Below are 20,477 nucleotides of genomic sequence, written 5' to 3' on the forward strand. Positions count from 1 at the left end.
ATTGTATTCTTACAATGTAGCGCAATGGTTGGCACATAGTAGGTACTCAATAAATACGTACTGGGTGGATAAATGGGTTGTTCCGCGTGTGTGTGGTGTGTGTGTGTGTGTGTGTGTGTGTGTGTGTGTGTGTGTGTGTGTGTGTGTGATAGGAAGGGGGGCAGGGAGTTCACTTATATAACAGCCCTGGCTGGCCTGGAACTCACTCTGTAGATCAGGCTGGTCTTGAACTCTGAAGAGATTGGCCAGCCTCTGCCTCCTGAATGTTGAGATTAAAGGCATGGGGCAGCATGCCTGGCTGTTGATAGATGTTTGTCTACAGTCTAAAGATGGATCTATTTTATGATGATGTTAATTTGTGTTAGAAATTTCCAGGCAGCAGCAAGGGCGCTAGAAAGGAAGGGAGGAGAGCCAAGATGAATTTTACTGACGATACCCCTCTTGAGCCAGCTTGATGGCTCAATTAGTGATGCCTGTCACCCAACCTGACAAAGGACCCAGCTTAAGAGGTGGAAAGAGACAACTGACTACTCCGCTTGTCCTCCAGTCTCCACACATAGGCGGGGACCCACACTCACACCACTACACACATACACACACATTAATGGAGGAATAAATGTATTTTTAAATTTTGTAAATAATAGCCTCTCACTAATTTCTCCACTGACCTTCTGTCGGAGGCCATACCTCACCTGCACATCCTTCCTGGCCTGGTCCTGCCAAGCATCAACACACGTCTTTTCCATGAAGTATTCTGAGGTCTACTTCTCATTTCTCTGTACACCTCAAGCTTCAGAGGCCAGGGGGGCTCCCCTGCTGGCAGACAGAACATGCTCTCTGAAGGCGCGTGGGACTGTAATCCTCTCTCCTGTAGCCCAACTCTTTATGATGGCATCCTTTTAGGTATGTCTGTGCCTTCTCTTCTCAGCCTTGCTACAAATTCCTTGAGCTGAGCCTGCGTCTCATATTTCTCATTCTCTCTATCCAGGCGCCACCTAAGGTGCATGTTATCTACTTCCAAGGTTCGATTCCCAATCACTCCACCACTCCATCACAAAGTAGGATGAGAAGATAAGACAAGGCCAAGAACACAAGATGATAAGGGGTAGAATACATCCAGCCAAGACGGTTAAACCCTAATAGTATATTAGGTTAAATTCCTCTGAATTGCTGAATGAACGAAAAACACAGCAACAAAGCAAAGGCTTGCAGAACAGTTTAGCAAGCCCCCCTTCCTTTCTCACATCCTTCCATGGCTAACTAGCAGACTCTCATCCACACAGCCTCCAACAGCTCTAACAGCCCCTCCTGGGACCGGAGCGTGGTTCAATTCAACGTGATTTTAAAAATGCAGACGCTTAACCACCTGGAGCCGTCGTAGCAGGGTTTTCCGAGCTGGGAGGGCTCTAAGAAATCAAGTTTAAGCTATAATTCCCAACCAAAAAGTCCTTCGTTTCCTTTCAAAATATGCAAGACCCCGAGGAAATAGCAAGACTAACCTAGTAAAAGCTTGTGTAAACTTTTTTGGGAAGAGGATTCGGGGCTTGAAGGGGTCGTGCTGTCAAAATGTTACAGATCAGTACTGGAGTACGTCTTTGATGTCATAGACCAAAGAGCCTAACCCGGGAGCCCAGATTGGGTGCCCAAGGAGACGTAGCCAGTGGTAACACAGCCAGCTATGACCCAGTTTCGCTGACTCCTGGCTCCCATCTTTCCTCCCGCCTTCCACCCCGTTCCTTTTTCTGTTATAAAGAAATGTTCTTTGTGGCACCATTTGCTCTTCCCGGATCTGACCCATGGCATTGCTGATGTTTTGCTCCCTTACATTTTAAGCACCTTCCATCTGCCTGCTTTCCCTCACCCTAATGATGCCCACAGAGCTGTAATCTTCTCACTTCCCTTTTTCTATTACCACTTCACCTGGCCTTTGCTCCCTCTCTTTTCTGCTACACATGGCATGTCTCTGGGTGCCCTTTTGTCCTCCCGCTCTGACTTTATGAGAAGTGTTTATTTCCATGTTTTCGGTATTTGCCTGGATGTATTCTCACCGAGCTGATGGTAAAGCCCTTCTCTCTCAGCAGGAAGCTGTTGCTCACGGCAATTACGCCTGCTGTCTTCCTTTTCATTTTCCTTCAGCTCGTGATGAAATTGTGCTTCCAGAAACCCCATGAATTCTTTCTGAAACTCTTACGTAACCCAGTGTATTCAGCCATTTCTTTTCCATCCATATATTTTTTATGTTTGGCTGGGCATTTGGGCTCATTTCCCCTCCAGATAATTTGGTGATGATTTGATCTAAAGTTCCTCTCAGTCTGTTGATGATCTCCACCATCCCTGTGGGTGGCTTCCGTGTCCATCAGACTCGGCTGATACTTGAATCATCTGCTGCGGAGAGAGTCTGCCCTGCTAGTTTTGTTCTTTGTGAGTCTGTTTGCTGATTTTGTTGTTTGTTTGTTGGGGGGTGGGGATTTTTGCTGCTGTTGTGTATTTCTGAGAGGGAGAAGGAATGTTACTGCTGGACACACTCTAAGGTCTAGCATGCGTCCTTGAATGTCAAGTTGAATTCACTCTCTCTTTAAAGAGCAAAACTCTAGGTGTATTATGTTTCTGGGAATGATTCTAGAATACCAGAATTTTATTACCCAGCTTTTCATTACTATAACAAAATATCTGGGATGAGAACTTAGAAACAAGGATGGCTAATTTTGTGTCACAGTTTTGGAGACTTCAGTCCATGAAGGTGGATGGCAGCTGGTTGTCTCCGGGTCCGTGGCATCATGACAGGGAGTACTTAGTGGAGGAAGAGACTCACCTCATGATAGTGAGAAATAAAAAAGAGGAAAAGAGTGACCTGGGTCCCAATAATCCCCTTCAAGGACACACCTCCACGTGACTGAAAGACTTCCAATAAGGCTCCACCCCTTAAGGGTTCTACTACCTAATTGTGGGCCGGGAGACATACCTTTAATACATGGGTCATTGAAGGTGAGTAATTCAAACCATAATGTGGAGAATATTTCACCAGAACTGATATACAGGTTTCAATATATCCATAAACAAACCAGCACTTAAGCTGAGTCATCAAGTCTGCTTCCTCCATCTACACAGTTCCAGCCCTTCGCCCTGCCCTGCTCTGCTCTGGAAGTCAGGGTTTCCTCACTAGAGAAGAGCACTGGAAATCTCAAGGCAGAAGTCAGGTCCTTACAGTGCCAAGCTGGAGTTCAGAAGAGGCCAGTGGAGAAAAGGAAAGGCACTGGGGATGCTGCGACTGAGAAAAGGGCAGAGCAGCTCAGGTCCTGGTGGCCCTTTCTTGGAACTCTGACTCCATAGTGAATGTGACTTAGGAGCAAATGAGATACTGATCGGTGGCAGCCACTGGATCTTGGAAAATGGAAAGCACAAATTCATTCCAAACCCCACTTCACAGAGAGGTAACACAGGCCTCTCCTGGTCGGCCCAGCTATAAGGCTAAAAAGACTCCACAGAGTTCATAACAAAGACTTGCCGAGACGTGAGGCAGGGCCTGAGACCCACAAAACTGTCACAGTGGCATTGGCCTGTAACCTACTCTTTCTCCTCCAGGTGCTAATGCACCCTTGTGAACCTTGAACCCATTCAAAGTGCAAGATAGATCAACAGGCTAATATAACCGGGTATGACAAACTCATTGATAAGCCTGGGAGTGTGGCTCAATAGTAGAGTACTCGCCTTGCCAGTGTGAGGCCATCGATTCTGTCCACACCCCTGCAAAGAAAAGACAAAAAAAACTCAGTGAAATCATTCTAGATTCTCTATTAGAATGAGCTTTTGCTGTTCTTGTTGGTTTCCCAGGACCCACACCTGTACATTCACAACTGTAATGGCCAATGGCTAGGCAGGACATATAAGCGGAACTTCTGGACAGAGAGCTCTGGGAAGAAGAAAGGGGAGTGTTGCCAGCCAGATGCAGAGGAAGCAGGATGGGCAAAATGGAGATGAGGCAACAAGCACATGGAAGAACATAGATTAAAAAAATGTGAGTTAATTTAAGTTATAAGAGCTAATTAGGAACGAGTCTAGGATAAGACCATAATAATTGATAATAAGTCTCTCTGACACTTTTTGTGAGCTGGTGGCTCAAAGAAAAATCTGTCTACATGTGGTGTCCAATGTCGGGGCTGGAATATCCAAACATAGGGCCTGAGAAAGCTAAGGAAAGTTCGGGACAAGGAGTCAGATGTAGCTTCCTAGTCCTTCAGACTCTCAGGTGGGCTGGTGCTTAGAGACATAAATAGGCCTGGCTACTGGCTACTGCCTGAGGACTGGAGCCAGGGGCCAGCAGCCAGCACCATAAGCTAAGCTGAGCTGCATGGCGGCTGATATAGCAATTTAAGATTTGTTTCATGGACTGGAGAGATGACTCAGTGTAGCAGGAATCTTAGAAGGTCTTATTAATAAAATCAAACCTGAGGCCAGCTATTGGGGTGGATGCTGGAAGATCAGAGAAGCAGAGCAAGCCACAGCCAACTCACCTCACCAGTTCCTCAGCTGATCCTGTTTCCCCAGACTGGAAGCCTTTCAGTCCTCATCCAGAATGAATCTCAGCTGAACTGTGCTACTCAAAGCCTGAAAGCTTAACCAGCCAAATGCTTCTAGTTTCTGGTCTTCACGCCTTATATACATTTCTACTTTCTACCATCACTCCCTGGGATTAAAAGCTCACTTTCTGGGATTAAAGGCGTGTGTCACCATGCCTGGCTGTTTCCAATGTGGCCTTGAACTCACAAAGATCCAGAGGGATCTCTGCCTCTGGAATGCTAGGATTAAAGGTGTGTGTGTCACCATTTTCTGGCCCCTTTGTCTGTCTAGTGGCTGTTCTGTCCTCTGACCCCAGATAAATTTATTAGGATGCACAATATATTGAGGAACACAATACCACCACAGCTCAGTGGTTAAGAGCTCTGACTATTCTTTCAGATGGACGCAGGTTCAATTCCCAGCACCCACATGGCAGCTCACAACTGTCTGTAACTCCAGTTCCGGGGACCTGACACTCATGGCAAAACACCAATTCACATAAAATAAAAATAAAAATTTTTTTAAAAAAAATATTTGTGCCGGGCGGTGGTGGCGCACGCCTGTAATCCTAGCACTCGGGAGGCAGAGCCAGGTGGATCTCTGTGAGTTCGAGGCCAGCCTGGGCTACCAAGTGAGTCCCAGGAAAGGCGCAAAGCTACACAGAGAAACCCTGTCTCGCAAAACCAAAAAAAAAAAAAAAAAATTTGTTTCATGTGATCAGAGAATGCTATAGATACTCAGTAAAGACAGATCCAGACAGAAAAGAAAAATAAAAAACTCTAAACAGGTTACAGTGTGTTTAAAAGTGTGTATAGGTATAAAAAAGAAAAGAAAATGGGTATAGATAGTCATAGAAAAAATAGTTTATAAATAATAAGATAAAGTCTTATTTAAAGAGAGAATAAAATAATATAAAAAGGATAATCCATGTAAAGATGGAAAATACACAGAGTCTGGATCCTATATGGTATCTTGTTAACTTTAAATTTTTTAATTGTTAATAATCAAATAGCTGCTAAGAGATATTCGGCTATAAAAATTGCTAAATTAAACCAATCTATATATTTTCTAAATGTCTTCAAAATGGAAGTAAAAAATATGTTACATTGGGGAAGAGGTTATACTTTTGTTTCAACAGAAAACAAAAGGTGTTAGATTCATTCAAGATTGATAGATATCATATTGATTTGATCTGGGGAGACCCCTGAAAATCCTGGCTACAGACAAAAAGAACTAAACCTTAAAAAAAAAAAAAAAAACACACACACACACACACACAAGACAGGTTATGTATATTTTACCTGCTCAAACATAAAACAAAAAATCAACTTTGGCTGGCTTGTATACAACATACAGTCCATACTTGTGTTAATACACATTTGTATGTTACCTTTGAAAGTTTATGAGTTTTCAGAGTAAGGGGACCAGACACCAAAGAAAATGGATGACCTAGGTGATCCAGCCTCTCAGAGTGCCTCTGTTGCAGTTTCCTCAGAGTTCTGCATCCAGAACAGCTTCAAGGCTGCTGGCTGAGATGGTCCAGCTTCACAGGACTGCAGATAAGCCTTGCACTTTCCCATTGCACAGTCTGGACAACAAATGATACACCTAGCTCTCCTAGGACTTGACCATTACCCTAATTTTCTCAGGGTCCCCCAAAGATTCCATCACCCTCAACAGGAAGCAGTCTAGAGAACATAACACCTACATTCCCAAGAGGCCGAGTGGGTGGTTTTTGGTTGTTCAGTGAGTTATGGATGTTTGTCATCATTTAGGGGTGTTGGTTACAAATTGTTACTGGTCATGGTTAGGAAGAAAGCTAAACAAAGGAGATTAGATTCAAGGATCTCTTTCTAAAGGGAAAAAGGGGGAACATAGAAATGATGGGATAAAAGGGTGGATTGTTGAGTCTACTTTTGAATAACCACTAGTTTCAAATATTTTACATTGGTATGGAATTTTGTACATTGACACAAATTTGAGGGTTTTTTGGTTAGAACATACTGTACATATGTTTCTACTCTTACTTAAGGTATCATACCTATGCAGCTCATTTAACAACATAATAAAAATTTCTAGTCCTTGAAAGTTGTTACAAACTCTTCAGAATAATAAACAAATGCAAGTTAGTAGTTAGTCACATATAACAATCAAACTTGTAGTCATGTTAAGTATGTTTTCAAGGTCAAAGATATATTTTAGATAGACAAGTAGTCTTCAAACACTTAAAAGACCTACAGAATATGGTATTTAAAATTTTTTAATAACATAAAGCTTTTCATGACAGTGAAATATGTCTGCTCCTGGCAGCACCAATATACTTCAAAAAAGGATGATAGACATCGATGAAGCTCCACATGGAATTTACTTTCTATGTAGCAAAACTAGCCATCTGGGCAAGAAACTGCCCTTGCCTCAACTGCTGACATAAAAGAAAGTGGCTGCCAAATTTTGCCAAGACAAAGTAGGACAGTCCTTCAAAATTCCTGCTTCACAGAAAAGTCTGTCAGATGTTCTAGACCTGTAGGCAGAAGATGGATGCGCCAACACTGCAGAGGAACCTTGGGTGACTGTCTAGGCAGTCAGCTGTTTCTGTCATTTCTATAGTTTTGGAAGTTGGTAGCTCTGCACTTCCTGTTTACTCAGGTAATAGTATATCCTTCTCAGGTCTCTGATGGAGTTGATCCAAAAAGATAGCTTTAAGATGGTAATACAAGTTATAATTAAAAATAGTTTAGGCGAGCAGGGCGGTAGTGGTGCACACCTTTAATCCCAGCACTGGGGAGGCAGAGCCAGGTGGATCTCAGTGAGTTCAAGACCAGCCTAGTCTACAGAGTGAGATCCAGGACAGGCACCAAAACTACACAGAGAAATCCTATCTCAGGGCGGGGGGAAAAAAGCCAATTGGTAGGCAGGAGATATAGGCAGAACTTCTGGAGAGAGAGAGCTCTGGGAAGAAGAAAGGGGAATTGCCAGCCAGATGCGGAGGAAGCATGATGGGCAAAATGGAGATTAGGTAACGAGCACATGAAAGAACATAGATTTAAAAATATAGGTTAATTTAAGTTATAAGAGCTATTTAGGAACAAGCATAGGATAAGGCTAAGCTTTCCTAATTGATAATAAGTCTCTTCATTGTTTTCTTTGTTTTGTTTTGTTTTTGTAAGCTGGCAGCCCAAAGAAAAATCCGCCTGCACAGAAGCAGATGTGAGAATCCAGGAATCCAGGTATGGTAGAACAAACTATCATGAATCGTCAAACAACAATGCTCTCTACGCTAGTTTCATAAAACTCTAAAGCATTTTAAAATGCTGTGTTAAAGGGTTTACACTTATTTCTGAATAACTTATTTTAAACAAATGGACTAACACTTAGTAACACTTTAATCTTTACAAATTTTAATTTCTAAGAGTAATGATGAAGATATATCTATCTAGAAATTAGTGGCCAAAGGGACAGACACTGTCTTATGACAGGTCCCTCCAGGCTAGTGTTTGACTTTCAGCCTGTTCTCCAGCAGGCTAATCCTAGGTGCTCAGATGTTAACTGTGTTGCTGGGAAGAGATCTCCCCAGGGTCAGAGAAGGGAATTTCGGGGCAATCCCCTCCCATGACTTAGGAAGAGCTCAAAGCTTCTGCTTGAGTAAAAATCCCTCAGCAGGTGAAGGTACCACACCTGAGATAGGCTTTAAAAAGGCACTCACAAGAATGGGCTGACATCTGGACGACTAAGAGAAAAGGCTAAGGACTCTGACAGGAGACCTCCAGACATGGCCACATAGCTGTGAGCAGTGATTAGCTCCCAGGCCTTAAAGGATGACAGAGCCTGGCAAACGGCCATTGGGAAGGAGCTGAGGACTTCTGACTCTGACCTCCCTAAGGATTTGCAGTCTCCTTCCTGCATCCCATTGGCCAAACCCAAAGAAGCCAGGGAACCCCTGCGAGAGCCCACACATGCGCACAACCTTCCAAAGCACCTCATAAGTGAGACAACTTGAGGACAGCTCAGAAGACCCCAAACACACAAGGATGAGTTAACAGATTGGTAGGATGCCAAAAAATGAGACTAGAACCCCAGATCCAACAATTAAGGAACACACATTTCTTCCCGAGCCCACACAGAAAACATGTACAAAAACTGACTGCCATATTTGCCAGGTGACTCTTCCCCTGCCTTTCCAAGGGTCACCCAGGATTGCTTTGCTCTGTTCATTAAACCTGGATTTATTAATTCAGCTTGATTGGCTTTCTACATCAGCGGCAGCAGATACCCAGCATCCGGGGATTTAAAACTTAACACTGACTACAATTCTAAGCCAACAAGCGTATGGACAAATGTTCAAAACCCAGTATCAAAAAGAACCCACTTTCTGATCACAAAACAGTTTGATGGTGTAAGACCAGATGTCAATGACAGAAAGGTGGAGGAGAGAGAATCTTATGCATTTGGAAATTTTAAGAATAACCTTCTAAGGGATGAGGTCATTAGAACACACTTGTGACCAAGGCACTGGACTCAGTTCCCAATACCACATCTCAAAAAGAATGAACTTCTAATCATTTCAAAGGGGGGAGGGGGCATATAAATCTAGATATCTGCATAAAGTAATGAAAATCCTGCATATCAAACCTTGTGGATGTTGCAAACACAGAAAGGTATATATCCTTCCCTGCCTGTATTGGGAGATTTTAAAACTAAGAATTTGTAAGCTGAGCATCTCACTTGAATACCAAACAAAAACCAAGAATGAAAGAAGTATAAACTCACAGTTGAAAGAAGTAGAAAAACAAGATACAGGAAATCAGCGAAGCCTGGTGTTGTCCTATAATAATCTAAAACTCTTTATGAGGTAGAGGGAGGAGGAGGGAAGAAGGAAGGGATTGTCCGTAGTGAGAGTGTGTTAGGTGATTTCATGGAGTCTGATCAAATGGCGCGGTCCACAGCCTCCCCTGCCCAGCCTAACCTTCCAGCCTCTGGCCAAAGATGTGTGTGAGGCCCAGGCATCACTAGGTGAGGATAAAAACAACAGATGGATCTACATGAACAGCCTGGACATGAGTGGGGGTAATGAAAGGCGAGGGTCGAGGGAAAGAGAGCTTGGGGGAGCGGGAGATCCCAGCTGGATCAACAACAGAGAGGGAGAACAAGGAATAGGAGACCATGGTAAATGAAGACCACATGAGAACAGGAAGAAGCAAAGTGCTAGAGAGGCCCACAGAAATCCACAAAGATACCCACACAACAGACTGCCGGCAATGGTCGAGAGACAGCCCGAACTGACCTACTCTGGTGATGGGATGGCCAAACACCCTAATTGTTGTGCTAGAAACCTCATCCAACTACTGAGGGATCTGGATGCAGAGATCCATGACTAGGCCCTGGGTGGATCTCTGGGAGTCCAATTAGCGAGAATGAGGAGGGTTTATATGAGCGAGAATTGTTGAGACCAAGGTTGGATAAAGCACAGGGACAAATAGCCAAATGAATGGAAACACATGAACTATGAACCAATGGCTGAGGGGTCCACACTGGATCAGGCCCTCCGAATGGGTGAGACAGTTGATTGGCTTGATCTGTTTGGGAGGCATCCAGGCAGTGGGACCAGATCTTGTGCTCATTGCATGAGTTGGCTGTTTGAAACCTGGGGCCTATGCAGGATTGTTTGGCTTGGCCTGGGAGGAGGGGACTAGACCTACCTGGACTGAGTCTACCAGGTTGACCTCAGTCTGTGGGGAAGGCTTTGCCCTGGAGGAGATGGGAATGGGGGGGGGGGGGGCGTTGGGGGGAAGGTGAGGGGGACGGGAGGGGGGAGAACAAGGGAATCCGTGACCGATATGTAGAACTGAATTGTATTGCAAAATAAATTAAAATAAATTTAAAAAAAAAAAAAAAAAAAAAACAACAGATGGGATGCTGAGCTCCTGGAGTGCAGGAAGAGAAGGTGCAAAGCTCCTGCAAAAGTCCAGAACCTACCTGAGAAGTTAAACAAGGTGGGAGATCACACCTCTTCATCTTATCTGTAGCCAGCTCTGTGTTTGTTATTCATGAGGTGGGAACTACCATTTAAATGGGATTTGGGGTGCTGAAGGCTCTCCATGGCCACAGAAAATCTTTTTGTTGTGCTGTTTGGGGAATTTTCTCTGAGCCTTTTGTATTTTCCATTTTTCTTCCCCGGCTTTATAATGCCTTTTCTACAGGGACCACAAATCCCTTCACAGTGCTCGGTCAGCTTTGTAAAATGGAGACCCATTTACACACGCTATCTCAGGATGTGTGGACCAGAAATAAAGCACACACCTCACTCACCCAAACCCCCGGGTGTTACATTCATGGAACACCATGAGCAGTAAAAGGCACTGTGAACCAGGTGCCAAGAGTCATTTCTGGCTTCATAATTACTGAGGGGAAACGCATTTCAAAACCAGAGGTGTGGAACTAAGGCTTGCTTTTGACGGAAGCCCTACAAGACATACTAAATCATTGCCAACCACGCCACTCTCATGAATTAGTAATATTAACGCCAATTCAGAATCCACCTATTTCTGTTTTTGTGTATCTCAAACCACAGATAAGCCAACTTTTTACATGAAAATACAGCTTTTTAAATGAAAATACTTTCACTCAGCAAAATCTACTGAAAATGTTTGTTTAGATTTTTGTATTTTATGTATGACTATTTTGCTTGAAAAGACTGCTGTGTCATATGCATCCTGTAACTGAGGTTTGGGCCATTGTGAACCACCACGTGGGTGCTAGAACCGAGCCCAAGTCCTCTACAAGAACAAATGCTCTTAACCTTTGAGCTGTCTCTCCAACCCATGAAAGTCTTTCTGACTCTTGAAATGATGTCATTAATCTTTTAAAATAGTCTGTGTAGTTGGGGAAAAAAAATCTTTATTCCAATTTTTGGAGATTCAATCCATCCTGTAACTCGAAACATTTGTATTCTTCCAAGAAACAGTCCCCAAAAAACTCTTTCATTTCTTATTCTAACTAAAAGATAAACAGTCTAAAAATCACATGTTCTGCTACTTACACACCCACTGGAAATAGAAATGCCTGTGTATGTAATGGCACTTTTATGGAATTCCAGCACCCCAGGAGGTATAGGCAGGAGGACCAAGAGTTCAAGGCCAGCCCGGGCAACATGAGACAGTGTCTAAAGAGGAAAAAGGGACCGAAGTTTAATATTATCCTTGTAGCAGTTATTTTTAAATTCTCACTCTGGTCATTTGTAATGACCATGGGTAGAATATGTATCTATAAGTGAAGAGCATCCTTGATCTCCAGCCAGTTCTTCAACATATTAGAACTTTAATTTCATTTTTTGGGTTGAGGGGGATTGTTTTATTTTGTTTTTTGGTTTTGCTTTTTTGGTTTGTTTGGGTTTGTTTTTTTTTTTATTTTGTTTAGTTGTTGTTGTTGTTGTTGTTGGTTTTTGGTTTAGTTTGGTTTTTTGAGATAGAGTTTCTCTGTATAGCCCTGGCTGTCCTGGAACTCACTTTGTAGAGCAGGCTGACCTCAAACTCAGGGCTCTGCCTGTTTCTGCCTGTCTGTGCTGGTATTAAAGACATGTACCACCACGCCCAGTGAGAACTTTAATTTTAAAAAGAATTTCCCTGTGCTTTAATATTTGATTATAATGAGATCTCCTAGGCCATTACTAGTCTTTTCTAGATTTTTGTTTTGAGTTTTTGTCTTAAATTTGGAATATATATATATGTATATGTATATGTCACCAGCTTCTGTTTTAGCTCAATGACACAGAAATAAGAAAGAGTATTTGTAGATAATCTCTGAAATTACCCAATAAAAAATGAAGCATGATCGCCCGACTGACAGTCCCAGCTTTGGTCCCCATCTGACATTAGTATTCTTACTCTCAGACCTAAGACTCAGGTAACGTAATAAATCTCCAGTCTAAAGCTCATTTTACACCCAAATTCTTCTCAGTTCTTCATAAAAAATTACTATAAGCAAGCCGGGCGGTGGTGGCGCACGCCTTTACTCCCAGCACTCGGGAGGCAGAGCCAGGCGGATCTCTGTGAGTTCGAGGCCAGCCTGGGCTACCAAGTGAGTTCCAGGAAAGGCGCAAAAGCTACACAGAGAAACCCTGTCTCGAAAAACCAAAAAAAAAAAAAAAAAAAAATTACTATAAGCAAAAGAGCAACTTTTTTCCTTTGAAATCTGAGCACATTTTCATTAAACAAAATGTACTGTGATTCTATGACAAATCATACTGCACATAGTTTAGAAATAGGTATGAAGGCCCATCATCTACACCATACAAGGGAGTCATTTAAATAGAAGCAGAACTCCGGGGTAAGAGCAATACTTAATTTCCACCCACAATTGCAGGACTCTAGCAAGTAAATGAAGTGTTCCCTGAACAGGCATTACATGGGCGTTCCCAGGAAGACAGCCACAGTCTATCATTTCAATGGTCCCAGTCCAGAGGATCTCGAGTCACTTTGATACGACAGACTATGACAGCTTCATAGGCCCTGTTTTGGGCCACTGGGTCCATGCCCAGTGGGAAAGAGAGAATGAAAATGTCCCGATGAGTCACCAATGGCTGCAGCCCAAGCCCTTCGCCCCAGCTGGCTTAACAATGGCTTTTCCACATTGGGCTCATAAACTGGACCCACACAAGGGAGGGTTTTGTGTAGTTTGGCTTTAAGAGGCTGAAATCCAGCCAATGCAGAAAGAAGCCAACAAGCTAACTTGATGTTCGAGTCTAAACCCTCGGCAAGGTTCTGGGGTGCTCACAAAACAGATAGGCACCACCCTGGAATACCACGGGGCAACAGTTTCTCGGGAAATAATTGCTCCAAGCTTTGTCTCGTATTTGAAGGGTAGAATAGTTGCTTAGTGACTCGCTTTTTCCTGTAGGGATCAGGTGAAAAGGCGTTCTATTTTGTGCCAATCCAGCACTAAGAGCTATATATTTCCCCAAAAAAAGAGTCCTCATCATATAGCAGTCTAGTGTTAGTGATCACTTGTTTGTGGAGGGAAGCAGGACTGATGCTGTATGGCAGGGATGGCTTGACTACCATCCGGTATCTGCTCCCAAACCCGGAATGTGACAGGTGCTTGGCATGATGTCGTACAAGTCAATGTGACACTGGGCATTCCTTAGCTATGGAGGCTGGACCTGTACCATCCATCCTCCTGCTTGCGTTCTCCCTAGGAGGCTGCATCTGCAGCAAGTCTAGCTGGAGGTGGGTGTGGTGGACCAGCCGCCACTTTTATGACCCAGGATACTCTTGAGTAGGGAGAAGTGAGAAATATTAGCTAGAAAGAGATACCTAGCCAACGAGAGGAAAGACAGAAACACAGGGTAGCCTCGGGAGGGCCTGGGTCTCAACCCACCAGCCCCGAACTTGATTCCAAAGGGCTTTTTATCACAGTGCCAAGGGGTGGAGCAAAGAGCTCCCCCTTGTGAGATCCAGCCAAGTGTCCACCCTTCCAAACACCTGCACTCAGGCCCGTGGTCCAATCATCCTCTTTATGCAGACCTGCTGGATAAAGCCACCAGGAAACCCAGATGGGCTACAACAGGTGAGGATGGCATCCTCAACACTGAGCAAACTTCATCGGAGAACAAACCTATTTAGGAGAAAATTGCCCATAATTTGGCCTGATTAGTATCATTCTTTCCTGATACCATCAACCCATGGAAAACGCCACCCCTGGCTATATTGTTGAAAGGATGTGTTTTAAATATAAAGACAAATATCTACATATTGACATCAAATAATGTATTTCCAGGAAATAAGTGTATATATGTATACAGATAAGCACATACCCAGTATCATGAGAACTTATACATTTGTTTTCCTAGTAGCTCTTTCAAGAGTAAATCTTGATTTCTGTCATTTTTTGGTAACATTTGCTTTTAAATATGTGAATATCAATAATAACCTTTTCTTCATATTTGGAGATGACCTTAGACATGTAAGTTAATGTTCTCTCCTGTAACACAGTGGTGCTCTTGGGGCTCATTCATGTACAAGAGTTCCCTTTTGCTGTTACACTGAAAGACATCAATTCAGGAGAAACACTGGGGTTTTTATTTTTCCTGCTTCCTGGCTTGCTTAGCTTCTGCCCTCAAGGAAAGATGGCCACTGTCCCTGCTGTCACATGTGAGTTGGGATTCTCCAAGGAACAGCACCAATAGGATCCGCCCAATAAGATGGTATTTACCAGGTTCGCTCACATGATCAGAAGCTGAGGATGTCCCACAGTGGCTGTCTGTAGGCTGGAGGAGAGCCAGGAATGCTCAGTGGAAAAAGTTAGACACCCCAGAACAAGAGGAAACAAAGATGTTGCCCCAGTTGGAGGCCAAAGGTGTGAGAGGTTCTGGTGAGGCACCAGTGGGCGGGCTTTTCAAAGGCTGATGTTCTGGGAACGCTGTGTCCTGCCACAGGAGCAGGCCTGCACTCTGGGGGTGCTGTGCCCATGACACAGGAGCAGGCCTGCACTCTGGGGGTGCTGTGCCCTGCAACAGGAGCTGGCCTACACTCTGGGAGTGCTGTGCCCTTCCACAGGAGCTGGCCTGCACTCTGGGGGTGCTGTGCCCATGACACAGGAGCAGGCCTGCACTCTGGGGGGTGCTGTGCCCTTCCACAGGAGCAGGCCTGCACTCTGGGGGTGCTGTGCCCATGACACAGGAGCAGGCCTGCACTCTGGGGGTGCTGTGCCCATGACACAGGAGCAGGCCTGCACTCTGGGGGTGCTGTGCCCATGACACAGGAGCAGGCCTGCACTCTGGGGGTGCTGTGCCCTTCCACAGGAGCTGGCCTGCACTCTGGGGGTGCTGTGCCCTGCAACAGGAGCTGGCCTACACTCTGGGAGTGCTGTGCCCTTCCACAGGAGCTGGCCTACACTCTGAGAGTGCTGTGCCCATGACACAGGAGCAGGCCTGCACTCTGGGGGGTGCTGTGCCCTTCCACAGGAGCAGGCCTGCACTCTGGGGGTGCTGTGCCCATGACACAGGAGCAGGCCTGCACTCTGGGGGTGCTGTGCCCATGACACAGGAGCAGGCCTGCACTCTGGGGGTGCTGTGCCCTTCCACAGGAGCTGGCCTACACTCTGGGAGTGCTGTGCCCTTCCACAGGAGCTGGCCTACACTCTGGGAGTGCTGTGCCCATGACACAGGAGCAGGCCTGCACTCTGGGGGTGCTGTGCCCATGACACAGGAGCAGGCCTGCACTCTGGGGGTGCTGTGCCCTGCAACAGAAGCAGGCCTGCACTCTGGGGGTGCTGTGCCCATGACACAGGAGCAGGCCTGCACTCTGGGGGGTGCTGTGCCCTGCAACAGGAGCAGGCCTGCACTCTGGGAGTGCTGTGCCCATGACACAGGAGCAGGCCTGCACTCTGGGGGTGCTGTGCCCTGCAACAGAAGCAGGCCTGCACTCTGGGGGTGCTGTGCCCATGACACAGGAGCAGGCCTGCACTCTGGGGGGTGCTGTGCCCTGCAACAGGAGCAGGCCTGCACTCTGGGGGTGCTGTGCCCATGACACAGGAGCTGGCCTGCACTCTGGGGGTGCTGTGCCCTGCAACAGAAGCAGGCCTGCACTCTGGGGGTGCTGTGCCCATGACACAGGAGCTGGCCTGCACTCTGGGGGTGCTGTGCCCTTCCACAGGAGCAGGCCTGCACTCTGGGGGTACTGTGCCCATGACACAGGAGCTGGCCTGCACTCTGGGGGTGCTGTGCCCTGCAACAGGAGCTGGCCTGCACTCTGGGGGTGCTGTGCCCTGCAACAGGAGCTGGCCTGCACTCTGGGGGTGCTGTGCCCTGCAACAGGAGCTGGCCTGCACTCTGGGGGTGCTGTGCCCTGCAACAGGAGCTGGCCTGCACTCTGGGCCCCGTCTTCTCGGCCATCATTCTCTCCATGGCCCCAGTCTACTAGATGGCACTGCTCCATTGGGGGTAGGTCTTCTCTCCTCACTTCACTGACCTACATTCCAACTGTCTCAGGAAACCCCCTCTCTGATCCAACTAGGAATATGCTTTACCTCACTCCAGTAACATCGACAACTGAGCTTAACCTCCCAGCCTTTACCATTCTTTCCTCTCTCCCCTTCATCTCTGCTCCATCAGTGGATTTTCTGTTTCTAAAATGCTTGTTAGAATTAGCCATTCATTCAAGTCTCCATTCTACAAATATTTAATGAGCCTTTACTATATGCCAAGTGCTGTCCTGAGGGTGGCATGGAACCCTTTCTTCTGGATGCTGCAGCCGGTGAGTGGAGGGATGTTACTTAACCAATGAATCACACAAAGTAGGGCAACCGCACATCTGAGGAGCGGCCCTGATCAGAAAGGACACGGAAGACTTCCCAAATAGCTAACAGGTGAAGACAGTGTGGGAAACATTTCAGGTGGAGGACAGCACACACGCAAAGGCCCTGTGGAGGAGAATGGGAAAGTCACAACACAGGAAGGGGCAGCTGAGACCCAGGCCCTTGGTCTCTGTGCAAAGAGCAGTGGAAGACAGCTGAGGAGCACGTGACCAGCAGCACGTGGGTGACAGGACACGTGCATTTTGCAGGTGCTGACTTGGTTACAGAGTGGATGACAATTTGGACCAGAACAAGTACATGCATCCAGTGGGGAATGTGGTGGGGAGCGCAGAAAAGTGTGAGAACGGAGGTCAGCCTAGATCCCCGCCTCTTGCATGGGGGTCGCATAACTGAAGTTGAAAAAAAAATGGCAACAGTGAAACATTTCTGAGCATGCAGGAACCAAAATCTGGCTCCATATCAAACATGTGATGAACCTGAGGTGTTTCTGTCGGCACTCATCCACTGCACCTTCACAGCAACCTTGGTTCCGAACACACAACTTGAGAGCTTACTCTGCACTGCACATGTTGTCTCCACACGCTACACCAGCAAACCCTGCCTGAAACCCCTCAGCTCAGATTCCGGGAAGTCCATCTCACTGAACACACAAAGCTTTCTACTCTTACGGAAACACAGCGGTTCAACTACAGAAAACAAAGATTTTTACCGTTTTCCCACTTCCGTCCCTCAGCTCATGTATCTTCAGTACCTTTGGATTGGACTGTGTTAGACTGTTTGATTTTAAAAGTTGGCATTTGAGTTCCTGACTTGAGTTTTGTGAAGAAAAAAAAAAAGAAAAAGAAATAAAAGAAAAAAGGAAGGAAGGAAGGAAGGAAGGAGGGAGGGAGGGAGGGAGGGAGGGAGGAAAGAAAGAAAGAAAGAAAGAAAGAAAGAAAGAAAGAAAGAAAGAAAGAAAGAAAGAAAGAAAGAGAAACATTTTTTAAAGCATTGCATTAATTTTGCTTAGGAATAACACAGAATTTTCAGCCATTTCTGAAATGGCTCCAAACATACTTTAGCCATTTTGTACTATACATACACATACACACACACACACACACACACACACACACACACACACACACACACACATATTTGAAGTGGCTTCCTCGGCACTGATGATTATAAAATCAAAATACTGATCAACTCTGGAAAATGCAGAAAGCACTCAGCATCCTATGGTAACAAATATTCATCCAAGACTTACTTCTCCACTGAAAAATAAGCAAGCACGTCACCTCATTAGTATACAGCTTTTCTTTCATCTCTTATAAATGGTAAAATTATATGTATAGCAAAGAGTTGTTTTAAAGTAAGTTTCCATATGATTTATTATCAATTCATGTTTGAGTTGTATACCTATTTTATGTACTTATACACCCAAGGTCACACAAAGATTTCCCGGGGAAAGGGATTGTAAGCAGAAAACTTTAAAAAGCCCTGGCCTTGGCTGAAACAGACATCACCTTCCGCCCCACAGACTTCTGAACTCAGTGAGGAAGAAAAGCAGCTTCTCTCCAACCTCTAACTGAAACGTAGTAACTCCTTCCACCAAGAATGTGGACAACAACCACAGCGGTATCATAGCACCTGCGACCTTGCCACCTAGAGACATCACAGATGTGCACAGAACCAACTGGTTGCTGCAGATACACGACGGTATCATTGACACTCAGCTTTTGAAAGTCACAGTACCTGCGGAGGCTGCCACCGAACCCTGCTATGTAATGTGTCGATCAGGATCATTACTGGGAAAACTGCAGGTTTATGCTCACAGCACAGCTTCCAGTTACAAATACCTTTACGATTCACAAATAGGGGGACGGGAGGGGGGAGAACAAGGGAATCCGTGGCTGATATGTAGATCTGAATTGTATTGCAAAATAAATTAAAAAAATTATAGAGTGTATTAATAATACAACATAAAAATGGTGGCACTAATTTAACTATTTTTATAAAGCAGATTCTTTTGCATATAGCCTGGATGCACCTTGGCAATATTTTCACTCATGTAATAAATGTGATACTGCTGTAAATGAATTCAATCTGAAGAAAAGCACTTGAAATAAAGCTTATACATGCATGATAACATTTGTTGATTTTAAACAGTATCTGGAGAGAAATAAAAACAGTATTGATAAAAAAAAAAAAAAAGATTCACAAATATAACCATTACCCAAAAGCTGTCATTCCCTTTGCCATGTAAGACTGTTTCCGAGCAGACTGAGTCTCCCTTTCTTTCTGCTTTAATTAATAGCTTTGCTTAGCTGCCAGGCAGTGGTGGCACATGCCTGTATTCCCAGCACTCAGGAGGCAGAGGCTGGTGGATCTCTGTGAATTCTAAGCGAGCCTGGTCTACAAAGTGAGTTCCAGGACAGCGAGAGCACAGAGAAACCCTGTCTTGAAAAACCAAAGAATCGAATACGGAGAGAAGAGGGTAGGCTAACATCAGATCTTCAGCTCTGCCTCTCTTCCTCCAAGTCCAATCCCCCAGTTCTGTAACAGGCTTCCTCCTCAGCCTCCATTTCCTCTCTGCCCCATCTCCAATGGATGGCACAGTTCTTCTCCGCCACCCTTTCTCCTCCTGATTTATCATTTTATCCCAGTCCCCAACTCCAGCAGGCATTCCCTGGGAGTCTGCAGGCCACTCCATGTAAAGGAATTTCTAAATGGTTTTAATAATAATGATAATAAAAATCCAGAGCCAGATATTGGGGTAAATGCTGAAAGATCAGAGAGACAAAGGAACAAGCCACTGCCACGTCTTCTTACCTCTGGGACTCCTCAGCCTGAAAAGGCCTTAGTTCCTGTCTCCTCACACCTTATATACCTTTCTCCACTCAGCCATATCACTTCCTTCTTAGTGCTGGGATTAAAGGCATGTGTGTTATCAGGCAAAGGCATGATATCTCAAGTGCATGGATTAAAAGCGTGTAACTCCCAAGTACCGGGATTAAAGGTGTGTGCCACCACTGCCTGGCTCTGCTTTGCTTCTAGACTGAATCAATGTTATGTATGTAGTCCAGGGTGGCTTTGAACTCACTGAGATCTAGACAGATTTCTGCCTCCCAAGTGCTAAGATTAAAGGTGTGCATGGTTCACCACTGCCTGGCCTCTATGTTTAATCTAGTGGCTTGTTCTGTTCTCTGATCTTCAGGCAAATTTTATTAGGGTACACAATATCACCATAACTCTGGCCAGGGAAGTGGTAGCCTAACTGAGGACCTTCCCCTCTCCTTCCTCTGCTCCAAATCAAATCCCTCAGTCTTACCCCATCTCTGCATTAGGCCACCTGCTGTGGCCTCCCCCTAGTCCCTCTGTCTCTATCTCTGGTGGATCATGAAGATCTTCTCCTCCAACCTGCCTGACAGGGAAGCAGGTAGGCCAGCAAAGCAGATGGGTGAGCTTCAGACCTTCGCTCTCCCATCTCTCCTCCAAATCCACTCCCCCAGTCTCATCTCCAGCTCTGTACAGACTTCCTGTTGTGGTCTCTCCTCACTCTCTGTCCCCATTTCCAGGGGATTAAACAGATCCTGGTGGAACACCGTGATTTCTCCCTTCTGTGGACA

This window comes from Peromyscus californicus, unplaced genomic scaffold, assembly GCF_007827085.1.
Source record: "Peromyscus californicus insignis strain IS unplaced genomic scaffold, ASM782708v3 Scaffold_7__1_contigs__length_154581171, whole genome shotgun sequence".
Classification (NCBI taxonomy): Eukaryota; Metazoa; Chordata; class Mammalia; order Rodentia; family Cricetidae; genus Peromyscus; species Peromyscus californicus.